We start from the raw sequence: 13,184 nt of genomic DNA, 5'->3' as shown, positions 1-13,184 counted from the left end.
TATCAGGTACTTCAGAAATATCATCCCAGTACAAAGGAGATCGGCATTTTCTTCCGTATAAAGCTTCAAAAGGAGCCATTCCAATACTCGATTGATAGCTGTTGTTGTACGAGAATTCACAAAGAGGTAATGAATCTTGCCAACTCGTGCCAAAATCAAGCACTATAGCTCTCAACATGTCCTCCAATGTCTGAATGGTACGCTCAGACTGCCCGTCTGTTTGTGGATGATAAGCTGTGCTCAAACGAAGCTGAGTACCCAAAGCACTCTGTAAACTATGCCAGAAGTGAGATGTAAATCGAGGATCACGATCTGATACAATAGACTTCGGCACACCATGTAATCTGACAACTTCACGGACATAAATTTCTGCCATCTGATCATGTCTGTACGTCATACGATAAGGTATAAAACACGCAGACTTCGTCAATCTATCGATAATCACCCAGATAGCATCATAACCTCTAGAAGATCGAGGTAATCTCGTCACGAAATCCATGGAAATATGATCCCATTTCCATTCTGGCACGGATAAACTCTTAAGTAAACCAGGCGGTTTCTTCCTTTCAGCCTTCACCTGTTGGCAGTTCAAACATCGAGACACAAACTCAGTGATATCAGACTTCATTGGCTTCCACCAGTATCGAGTCTTCAGATCATTATACATCTTCCTACATCCAGGATGAATACTATAACGACTACAATGCGCCTCTGTCAGTAGTTGTTGTCGCACATCAGAAATATCAGGCACTACAAGGCGATTGTGAACATAAAGAAGATCATCTCGAACCCGGTATTCAGATACATGCCCTGATCTGACTTTCTCAATCGAATTCTGTATATTCTGATCAAGTTTCTGAGCATCTCGAATTCTTACCAATAAAGCTGGTTCAGCTTGCATTTGATAGAGTCGAAGAGGTTGATAATTCGTATCAAATACTAACCCAGACAGACAACAGTCTTCAATCAAATTTGATACACCAATCGTCGATAAGGACAAAGAACATACCTTTCGACTGAGTGCATCTGCTGCCGCATTCGATTTCCCTGGATAGTACTTAATCTCACAATCAAAGTCTTTAAGCAAATCAAGCCACTTCCGCTGTCTCATATTCAATTCTGACTGTGAAAATAGATACTTCAGACTCTTGTGATCAGAATAAATCTCAAACTGCTCCCCGTACAGATAATGTCGCCAAATCTTCAAAGCAAATACAATGGCGGCCAATTCAAGATCATGAATCGGATATCTGGTTTCGTGAGGCTTCAACTGTTTTGAGGCATAAGCAATCACATGTCCTCGCTGCATCAAAACACACCCTAATCCTCGATGAGATGCATCACAGTAAACAGTGAAACCACCAGTACCTGAAGGAATCGTCAAGACTGGTGCACTGGTCAGTCGTGTCTTCAACTCAAGAAAACTAGATTCACAAGCTTCAGACCAGATAAAAGGAGCATTTTTCTGAGTTAACTGAGTAATTGGCTTCGCAATACTGGAAAAATCTTTAATAAATCGACGATAATACCCAGCCAATCCCATAAAACTACGAATCTCAGGAACAGATGTCGGTCTTGACCAACTGATCACTGCTTCTACTTTACTTGGATCCACAGAAATACCATTTCCAGATATAATATGTCCAAGAAAGACAACCTGTTTCAGCCAAAACTCACATTTCGACAGTTTAGCATACAGTTTCTCGGCTCTTAAAGTTTTCAATACCGTTCTTAGATGTTCAGAATGATCAATCAAATTCTTTGAATATATCAGAATATCATCAATAAAGATAATCACAAAATCATCGAGATACTTCTGAAATACACGGTTCATTAAAGCCATAAATACAGCTGGAGCATTCGTCAAACCAAACGGCATAACTATAAACTCATAATGGCCATACCTGGTTTTGAACGCAGTCTTAGGAATATCAGAATCCCTAACTCTCAGCTGATGGTATCCAGATCTCAGATCGATCTTGGAATACACAGAAGAACCCTGCAACTGATCAAACAAATCATCAATACGAGGCAAAGGGTATTTTTTCTTTACCGTAGCCTTGTTCAGTTGCCGGTAATCAATACATAATCTCATTGAACCGTCTTTCTTTCTGACAAACAGAACTGGAGCACCCCAAGGAGAAACACTGGGTCGAATGTATCCCTTGGCCAATAAATCTTCTAACTGTTCTTTCAACTCTTTTAATTCCACTGGTGCCATTCGATATGGTGCCTTCGAAATCGGTGCAGTTCCAGGCATCAGTTAAATGTTGAAGTCAATCTCACGATACGGAGGTAATCCTGGAATCTCATCCGGAAAGACGTCCGCAAATTCACTAACCACTGGCAAGTCAGCCAGGTTCAGGCTAGGTTTCAACAAATCCACTGCATAAACAAGAAATCCCTCCGCTCCTTTCTGCAAAAGTCGGGTCATAGATAATACAGAAATAAGAGGAATCTTAGCACGTGAACCCTTACCATAGAACTTCCATTCTCCAGCCATCTCAGGTCTGAATCTCACTACCTTCTGAAAGAAATCGACGGTAGCTCTGTACTTATTCAGCATATCAATCCCAATAATACAATCAAAATCAGACATACCAAGTACAAAACAATCGATTTCAATCTCATTACCCTCATACTGTAGTACACAATTCTTTACTATCTGAATCGAGATAAGACCCCTCCCCAAAGGAGAAGAAACAGATACTACAACTGGTAATGACTCAACAGGCAAAGAATGCAATGCAACAAATTTGGCAGATAGAAACGTATGGGATGCACCGGTATCAAACAACACATAAGCAGAATAACCAGAAATAGAACAGTTACCTGCAATCACATCATCAGGTGCTCCCTGTGCCTGCTCCTCAGTCAAAGCAAAGACATGAGCCTGCTGTCTCTGAGGCTGATTGCCTGCCTGACTTCCACCTGGTCGAGTCTGCTGCTGTGGATGTGCTGGCTGGAAAGAATGAACAGAAGAGGCCTGTCTTCCAGGTTGAGCCACTGATCGTGATGACTCTGCACCTCTTGCCTGTCCAGTATTTCTCTGAGGACACACCCTTGCAAAATGACCCATCTGTTGGCATATATGGCACCTCCCAGATACACCTCGGCACTGATCGGTTGGATGATTTCCACCACAACTGTTGCAGAACACTCTTGACTTCTGCTTCGTACCACTGGAACTCGAAGAACTGCTCCCAGACTTCTTAAACTGTTTTCCTCTTGCTTGCAAGAACCCTTTCTTTCCACTGCTACTACCACCTTCAAATCGAAAAGGTTGCTGTTGCGGAGTTGGAGCTGCAGGTTGTGACTGTCTCGGAGGTTGTGCGGTATACGAAGCTCCTCGCTGCTGTATCAAACCAGCTTCCGCTCCCTTGGCACTGTTCAAGGCATCAGCAAAGGTATTCGATCGCCTTGTATTCACCAGTGTAAAAACATCCGGACTCAGGCCATTGATAAACTGATCAGCCATAGCCTCGTCACTGTCAGCAACATGTGGAGCAAAACGTAGTAATGTAGAGAATTTTGCAACGTAGTCTTCGATATTCAAATTCCCCTGTTTCAGATTTGAAAACTCAGCCCCTTTATCCTTGCGGTAAGACACAGGAAATAAGCGTTGGTAGAACTCAGTTTTGAAGACATTCCAAGTCAGTACAGTTCCTCTACGCTCCAAAGCTCTTTTTGTAGTGAACCACCAGCTCTTCGCAACTTCATGCAACTGGTGCCCAATCAATCTAACTCTCCGTTCATCCCCGTAGTCAAGTGAATCAAATAGCATCTCCATATCATCAAGCCATCCCTCGCATTCAACAGCATTTTCTGTACCTTTGAAAGTAGGCGGCTTGTAGGATTGGAAACGTTTCAGAAGTGTTTCCATAGGAGTTGCTGTCATATCAGTCATATCTCTTGACGTACTTCCCTGTTCATTACTCGGCACTGCAGTAGCTCGAGGCACTATCGGTGTAACAACTGTCGGTGGAGTATGAACTGTCTGTTCTGGTAGAGAAATAGGAACATGGGGTCTCAGAGGAGGTCGGCCTGGTCTTCGAGACATATCTGATTATCAACATGGTTAGGATACCAAATCATCAAATTATCTCAGTCCTCCTCTGATCATCTTACCTCTGATCAAGACTCGGTTCTGATTCAATCTTAAATAAATAATCATAATCTTCAAATAAAACATGCTTCCAATCAATTCAGATAATCAGGTAGCATGTCATAATTCATCAGGATATATGCCTCTATCAGTTCAGATATTCCAATAAGCATGCATCTTTAATCATCGTAATCATACTTTCAAATAAAATAAATACAACATCTTGTAATAAAATACTTGAAAGTAAATCATGCTAGCATTTAAAACATGTAATTCAATCACGTAATTAAATCATAGCATGATAAAAAAAAAACATAAATAAGTAAGGCAGAAGACTCGATCTACCCCACTCACTATCTATCTAAGTCCAGAATGTTCTTGCTCTGATACCACCTGTTGTGATGACCCGAGTTCTAATCTCTCAATAAACATTAATCAACAATAATAGACAAGTATCAATGTCTAAACAAAAGAATAAAAAATTTTTTTTTTTTTAAATAAATTGCCCTGCGCACGCGCGGGCATCATCCCTCGCGCGCGCGCAAGCCAATGGGACCGAGGCCCCCTGGCTTGGCCCGCGCGCGCGCGAGCAGTAGCTCGCCCGTGCGCAGGCCAATCGGCCAGAAATTTGGCTGCACTCTGCTGCTGTTCAAAAATTGAGTTCATGCATCCCTTTGATTCAAGATCATCTCCTACCAAGGTATAGACATGGTATAATCAATAGCAACATCTATCATGCTATACAAGGAATACAATTAGATCACTCCAAGGCCTTAAAACATAACCAAGATGCATCAAGATACACAAGAAGCTATATACAATTCAAGTTCAAGATACATCATATTGATTCAAGGATTTATATATCTATTCAATCCCAACTACAACAAACAAGACTACAACATCATCATAATCAAGTCTTGGTACAAATATCTAAACCATAATCATGTTTAAGGCTCCATTTCACTACAAGACAGCTCATAATCATCTAAATTCGAATCATCACGCTATGTTCATCTCATTCCTTGTTCTTCATGTACGCCTTTGCCCGGTTCCACTTCCTCCTATTGCAATGACACATACAACAAGACAATAGCCGGATAACTCCGGTGAGAAATAGATTTCCCAGTAAAAGCAACTAAACATGCATAACAACATATATCAAGATCATGATATAAAAGTAAGTACAATGCATGTTTTCAAAACAAGGTTCATTTCGTCATTCGTCAATTGGGATCCCGAGAAGTAGATATCATAACTAATCCACCGACTCTCCCGATCGAGGTGGGGTTACTTATCTTTCTTCTCTAGACTTTGAAGCAATCATATATGCAAATCAGACGCTAGGCTAAAACAACCACCCAGGCCATACATATACAATTCCTCAAATCGTCTATTCGAACGTTTTCGTTCATTTCAAAATCAAAGAATAAGTCTTCAAGATGAATGCAACATATATCATCATCAAGGCATTCATAACATCAAAACTTATTCAACAACTCAAATAAAAACACATAAGAGCAATTAAGCAAACAAGTATGTGATTTAGGGGAACTCGATACAAACCATCTCGAGTTGTAGTCCCAATCAAATAGTAGTCCACTTTTACCTTTCAAATGTGGTGTTTAGGATGTCTTCAAACTTGTCAAAGTCTGTACAAGATCAACCACCAAGACTATATCAAAATCTGCTCAATATCAACCCCAAACTTCAACAAGAATTTCAAAGGCAAACTCTACCAACCTTGTTCTATTGTATATCGGTTTTGGAGTTGACGTTCTTGAGTTGATATGCCCTGTTCAACCACTGAAATGATAGCATAACAATCAAGGAACCATTAACTAATAGCTCAACAACTTCTAAATGCAAGAACAGTAGCAAAACACTTCAATTCACGAGTTCAACGGCATATCGGTAGTACTTCGGCGATTCCGAACTCAATACAACATTTCTAATATGAACATCAGCTGTTAAAACTTCAAGATCAACAGAACAACAGATATATATAGATCGAATCATAATTGGGAATCACAAGAACATGATATACAACTCCATCTTCAACCCAACTTCAAGATTATACAAGATAGAATCTCAACACCACAATTTCATAACAACATCTGATATCTGTCCATTTCGAAATCTCAAACCCCAAAGAACAAAGAGGAAACTTACATCAAATCGAAGGTCGTCTTGCGAGGATTCCAGAACATCTTTCGGAATCGAAAACGGATAACCGTAGCTCAAGATATCACAATTTGAGAGATGAAGAAAAGTTTGGAAAATTCTGCTCTCGGTTCTTCCTTTTTCCTTGTCTGAATTTTCTGATGGAATATAGTGTAGTACACGTGAACATGCTGAGGAATAACAAGTGTCCAGCTCAAAATAATGATTTTGCACTTTGGCCCCTCAACTATGCAATAATTGCAATTCAGCCCTCACATTCTCATGTTATTCAATTTCAATCCTAATCAATTTAAGAATATTAGAATTTGAATCAAAACTCCAAATATTCCCAAATTAATTATTCTCGGATTAAAATTAAATAATTCTGGGCGTTACACCCTTTCACTGACATGTCCTAATCACATGTGCTACAGTCTTGTTATATTGTGAGGACCTCGTCTCTAAACATCTAATCTCGAATAAACATGCAATCCAAATTAAAAGCCAAGGCAGAAAAGAAATTTTTTTTTAAAAAAAAATGCCCGGACCCCGTGCACACATCCATGCAGTACGGGTTCGTGAATTTAAATGAAGGGCACACGGACGCCACACTAGCTCCATATCCGGGTCCGTGCAGAATCAAAACACTAAAAACATGACTTTCTGTCCGACCACACGAACGCTCGCCCGGAGGTGGCACGGGGTCCGTGCACTCACAAATCTGCACACTCCAAAACTTGTGAGGTGACATGGACCCTTGCACGAAAGTGGCACGGGTTCCGTGCCCTGTTGCACCAGCAAAAGAAAAGCTTCAGCAGAACATATTTCATGCTAACACAATACAATTATTCAATTCCAACATGCTACAAACTCATAAAACATACATAATATAGTACATAGTAGTTCTAAAGTTGTACATTATTCAAACCAGTAGAACATGCTTCGGTTCTAGATTACAATCCGAATACAAAACAAGTTCGAATTACACATTCGACTTATAAAACACCAAGTTCTCACTTCTATCAACTCAACCACCTAGACATGTGATCTCTGACTCGATCCTGCCCCACCTGTCGCCAAACACACATACAAAGACAAGACAACAGCCGGATAAATCGGTGAGAATAATATTCCCAGTAAAAGAGACAAACATGCTATATAAAATAGACATCTCAAAATGAAATACATCAACTTCCAAATATTAAAAATGAGAGTAAATGAATGCATGACTTCAAAAGTCTAGATTATCAATCTGGATAATCAAAAAGTAAATCGGTTCCTCGATTCTTTGGTTGGGATCCCGAGGGTGAAATATCACAACAATCACACCGACTTCCCTTTTTGAGGTGGACGATGTATACTTCAATCCTCCAGACTCCGGAGCATTCAATAGAGAGTTTATCGGCCACTATATTGCCTGCCAGTGCCACTCGACTATAATACCCAGATCGTCTAATTCAAATGAAACGAATCGTTCAGCTCAATATGAATGCATATGAAAAATAAACATTCAATCATGTTATTCAAGTAATTCACATAGACATGCAAGTATGTGATTTCTCTAGGACACTCGAATCAATCCGGATTCGAGTTAATCGTCCTATTCCATCCAATGTCGTCTTATACCTTCTTCTTGATCTGAAGTAGCTTCCAATCTTGATCAAGCTACAATAACATGAATTCCAATCAAAATCATACAACTCAATTCCAAGAATGAGATCAACTCGATACCAAACCTCGATCAATTCTTTGACGAATCGAATTCTGTCAATTCTGAACTCCACGATCCTCAGTCAAATCTGTACGGACATACATACGAGTTCAATATCAAACAAAAAATTCAAAACCATTCAAAAACTTAATTCCAATTCCTAAAATCCAAAAATGTGAAACCGGCGGCATAACGGCTATAATCTGATCAACCGAAAACAACAAACAACAATTTATCAAACCAAAACAACTCCTAACATCAATAATTCATCTAAATCAAACCAATTCCAACAAATCTAAAAACCCAAACTTTCGAATTATGCTTCCAAAATTCCTAACAAATCCGAACGTCGTTCTTTTTCCGATACGATTTCGAATATACGATCTATCTTAGATCAAGAACGACATATCCAAAAATCATCCAATTCTAACGGCATCCAAAAAATTGAAGTAAAGTTGATCGAAGAAAAACTTATGGTAGAACGAAGCTCTCGCAGCCGTGATCGCTAATCTTCTTCAGATTGAATTTTTAATGGACGGATCGAGCTCAGAATGAAATCACAAAGCTTAAAGGGGGGCTTTCTCATCTTCAATGGAGGAGGGATAGATTTGGAGGAGAAGAGGAGAAAATAATAATGGAAGGGAAAAGGGCTTAGTCAACCTTTAAATCAATTGACCAAGTCAAAATCCAAAAATTGCATTTTAGTCCCTGAAAATTCCCAATTTGAAATCAAGTCCCTTATCGAATACCAATTAAATCCTAAAATTTTCTAATCTCTGATCATCAATCTTAATCTCCTAAAATCTCGGTTAGGCTAATTTTGGGGCGTTACATATATTCTCTTTATCATGCACCATAGCTGATCCACCAATTATGGTCTTGGCTTGTAGCACATAGAGAAAATTGATCCTCAAACCCTTCATCACCACCATAGGTCCTTTCATCACCTTCATGACACCATTCTCAGCCTTGAAAATTTATCAAGTTGCATCCAAAGTGCCCAATGAAATAAGGTTCCTTTTCAGTTCTGGGACAAACCTTACATTAGTTAAGGTTTTGGTCACCCCATCGTGCATATTCAAACTGCTTGAACCTATTCCCTTGACTCTGTAGAATTTATCAATTCCCAGAAGAACTAACCCTTGTTCTTCTTCTACCAGTTCAGCAAACCAAGCTTTAACTGGACACATATGGAAGGTGTATCTCGAGTTTAGAATCCACTCAGTTTTTAAACCTTCATCTATCATCATCAAAGCCTCGACATCAGCATATCCTTCTGTTATGTTAACTGATTCACCTACCTCCTTTGACTTATACAAATATATATCGTTCCTTTAGGACAATCCCTCTTGAAGTGTCCTTCCTTCCGACAGATAAAGCACTTGAGCTTGGGTCTGCTCTTTGACCTTCTCCTTGATTTTTTTGAACTTTGTGGCCTCTTATCAGTTCTCCCTCTTGCAACCAAACTTTCACCTAGAGGATTACCACCGATCTGCAATTTTTGTTGTAACTCCTTGGACTGAATATCCGACTGAACTTCCTCCAGGGTGATCGATTGATCCCTTCTATACAACATTGCATCCTTGAAATTTCCATAGGATTTTGGCAGTGCATTAAGCAAGATCAACCCTTTGTCCTTCTCTTCCAGTTTCACCTCTACATTCTCCAAGTCATCCAAGATTTTAATGAACTCATCTATCTAATCTTCGATGTTCTTCCCATATTGAACCTTGAAAGAGTATAATCACTGCTTCATGTTGTGGGAACCTCGGGTTGCTAATCTCAAATCTTAAGGGGCAATTAATGAATAAGCATCATAAATCTAATAAGGAAAGAATAAGGATTAAACAAAAAATTTTTTTTCAAAGGGGGGGTGCGCCCGGGCGGTTAAAAACAGCCGCCCGGGCGCCCTTGTTTTTTTCCAAAATAGTAGGCTGAGCCCCGGGTGCGCCCGGACTGTAATTTTCTGCCGCTCGGGCGAATCCTGGGCAGAAAAATCTGCTCTGATCTTTTGTCAACAACTTGATCCTTTCAATCAATCCAACTCAAGTCTAAAACATGATATATAAGATCCAAATCATGCATATAAACATAAACAAGATCTCAACCATCTATACATGCATTTGTTACATCGAACAAGTCTCTAAATAACGATAAACGACATAAACTATCTCAAGTTCATACATGCATTTCAAAACCAACAAGTTCTAAGGTTTGATGCTTCTAGATCTCAAGACTTCATCTACAACCCGAGTCCTCACATGCTAGACTCTCTCTCCCAGCTGTCAATAACGTCGTTGATCAGCTCCTGCACTCTCTGTTGTCATGCACACATACAAAACAAGACAACAGCCGGATAAACTCCGGTGAAAAATCATTCTCAGTATAATCGACATATAAATGCGTTCAATAAAATTCATATCAACTCTAAACATGTCAATTCAAGAATAGAGTTAAAATAACGCATATATCAACTCAAACTTCAAATCAAGACTTCAATTTATATAGCGCGCTTATCTCAAGAATTGATTCTTATCACTTCATTGCCATCAAGATTTGTAACCGATCTTGACATGGATATCCATCTATCGTAGCCATTCCGGGCTAGAAAATAAGGTTAACCGCAACCTTGGCATAGAATCAATTCAATATACAATCATATTAAAAGCAATAAAGATCCACTACCTATGATGGATCGACAATAACATAAGTTCTACCTCAAGAACAAGTATTTAAACAAGTATGTGATTTGTTTGGGATAACTCAAGAATCATCATTCTCGAGTATCGAATCCCTAACTCTCGATGTCATCTTATACCTTTCATTCTCGAGTTTGTCATGTTCCACATCTGGATAGGAAGTACCACAACTCCTACAAAAAATTTGATCATTCAAACATCAATCAATCTTCAATCAAATTCACTTCAATCTTGATCACTTCTTCTTCGGTTTCAAGTTGAGGTTCTTGAGTCAATAGTCTCCTATTAAACTCTAAAACATATCATCAAAACATGCATATCAAACTTCATTCTATTCAATCATTTCAGAATTGAATCAAAATCATCAATATAGATTCAATCAACATCATTTCAAACTTCAACTTCTTCTTATTCGGTACAACTCGGAGTCGTGAATCGTTAGCCTTCGAAACTCAACTGAAATCGAGAAATAAAAATGCCATAACATTCATAACATCTAAACAACTATCTCAACTCAGTTATAGGCTATCAAAACGATGTCAAAACATCATCCGGCGGCATAGCGATTCAAAATCGGTAATCGAATTAATATCGACTTCGAAGCTAACTTCTTTAACTTCAATCCAATTCATACGTCCATTCAAAATCATTAATACATCATTCTAATCCTCATAACAGCAACTAAGTATATCAAATACAAGCTAGATATCATAACAAATTCATTTCTTAATCCATATTCGATCCGGTTTCGAAAATAAAAAATACAACACGTCAAGAACATAATCATATACCAAAGTACTGATATCTACCAAATTTCGTTCTTCAAAACATGCCAAGATGATTAAATACTTACATCAAATCGAAGGCCTCGTCGCAAAGATTCCAGAACACTTTTCGGAATCAAAATCGGACAATCGGATAAAAAATTACGGGGTTTTGAAAATTGGAAATCAAAAGAACTTGAAGGTCTCGGCTACCTCTGTTCAAAATTCTGAATGAAATATCTGAATTACACGTTGAAGCTGACTAAGACATGTAATTTCGGATATATTCAATCAATATTGCAATTTAGTCCCTCAAGTCTTCATTAATTGCAATTGTCCTCGGCCTTCTTTTTAATTCAATTTCAATCCAAAATAATTTAAGAATATTAGAATTAAAATTGAAACTCTAAATATTCTAAAATTAAATATACTCGGATTAAAATTAAATAAATTCGGATTAATTAAATAATCTTGGCTTTTTGCACTTTAGCCCTTGCAACTTCGATATTTGCAAATCAGTCCCTGATCGGGTTGTATCTTCAAAATTAATCTTCTTTAATTCCCGAAACATGGAATTTAATCTTAAATCCCATAAATATTCAAATTGAATATTTATTCTTTTAATTTAAGAATTCTCGGAATTTAATTTTTAAAATCCGTAAATTCTCAAATTAAATATTTTCGGCTCGGAAATTAAATCTATCATGTCCATAACTTCTCAAATCAATATTAGCCCATAATATGAAATTTAATTCTCAAATCTTATAATTAATAATTTAATATTTTCGGGCCTTACACGTGTAGAGTATGTGTAATGTCCTGGGCCCTCACCCTCTGCTTGTCTCAGCTCTGGGCGGCCCAGCCATATTCATGATATTCTCCCACCTGAATGGGGAGTTTTTTCCCTCCCCAGGATTCGAACTTGGACCACCAGGCATATATCCAAGTTCAACTCAATCCTGGCACCACTTAGCTCAAGTGGTACCAAGGTTGAGTTGAATTTGCATATATGCCTTGTGGTGCAAGTTCAAACCTTGGGAAGGGCAAAAACTTCCCATCCAGTTGGGAGAAGACTATGAGTTGAGACCCACCCAGAGCTGATCCTAGATGATGGCAGATACAGAGGGTGTGGTCATTATAGTATGTTTTAAAGGGACTTGGTCATGTGGATACTTTCTAGCTTGTGCCAAATTGAAGAGGCTGACTTCTCTCTTGCTACCTCCCTTAAAGATTTGTCTCCCAGACACAATATGATAGCACAATGTGTCTTTTCCAAAATGTCTTCTTCTCCTTCTCGCTCAAGGTAGATGACTTCTCTTCCTTGATCTTTAATGCTTCTGCCAACCCCTGCTGCATCAAGATAGCTCTCATCTTGATTCTCCACAGAGCAAAATCATTCTTTCCTATGAATTTCTCAATATAAAACTTCATTGATCCAGCCATACTCGTCCTATCTTCCCACAGACGGAGTCAATTGTTGTGTTTCCACAATAATCCAAGACAAGTATTCAATGAAAAATTGATAAATTATCGTCAAAACTAAAATGATCAGTTTCCAGTTAATCACACGAAATTTAAATGACAAGAACAAAATTAAAGAACACAAGATTTACGTGGTTCGGCCCAAAAATAGCCTACATCCATGAGTGGGGCAAATCTTTTTGAGAGACTGGAGTATTACAAGTACACTGTAAGTTACACCTTCAAGAACTCAACACAAAACACAACTCACTACAACAAATATG

The sequence above is a fragment of the Henckelia pumila genome, chromosome 4, assembly GCF_033568475.1.
Source record: "Henckelia pumila isolate YLH828 chromosome 4, ASM3356847v2, whole genome shotgun sequence".
NCBI lineage: Eukaryota > Viridiplantae > Streptophyta > Magnoliopsida > Lamiales > Gesneriaceae > Henckelia > Henckelia pumila.
This window is presented reverse-complemented; position numbering follows the sequence as displayed.